Raw genomic sequence first — 722 nt, forward strand, 5'->3', positions numbered from 1 at the left:
TATATATATAAAACCACACTTGGTGTCTTCTTTAACATTACATTACAAAAAAAATGGTTAACGCTGCTACTTAAGTATTTTTAAAACAACCACTCACAGACTGACGGCAAACTAAGTTGACGTCTTTCTCTTTTCTGACCAATTTAATCAATCTCTTAGTAAAGCTGCTTTGACACAATCAGTATTGTATAAAGCGAAATATAAATAAAGGTGACTTGACTATGCTTTTTAGTGAGTTATGAGATCGTTCTAAAGTGTTCTATCTGCATCTAGATGATATCTATAAGTAAGTGAACCAGATATTTGTCTGAGGCCTTGTCCGTGAATAGCTGCATGTTTAATGAGAGAGCAGAAAAAAGGAGGGAAACGCTCTCACCCTCTCCTCTCTCACACAAAGGCAGACCCTCTTTACACGGAAAAGAGGAAGAGGTGGCAAGACCACCTCTGAACGTGGTTGTGGTAGCAGTGAACTCCCTCTCCACCCATTCCTCCCTCCCTCTATGTGGGTCAGTCTGGCAGAATTACTGAGCAGCTTGACGATGTGAGCTGGCACTAACAACCAAATCCTAAGCACTGTATAGTGGATAGGGGCAAATAACCGAGGTGAGGTGAAGTGGGGGGTTGCAAAAAGGAGGGAGCGTGGGGGGATGAGTGAGGCGCCCTGTCAGAACTGCAGAGCTTTGAAGTGGGGGGCGCCGTCCCATTCACAGAGGCTGCTGTGG

This window comes from Sinocyclocheilus rhinocerous, unplaced genomic scaffold (genome assembly GCF_001515625.1).
Source record: "Sinocyclocheilus rhinocerous isolate Xijiao unplaced genomic scaffold, SAMN03320098_v1.1 scaffold1164, whole genome shotgun sequence".
In the NCBI taxonomy this organism is placed as follows: Eukaryota; Metazoa; Chordata; class Actinopteri; order Cypriniformes; family Cyprinidae; genus Sinocyclocheilus; species Sinocyclocheilus rhinocerous.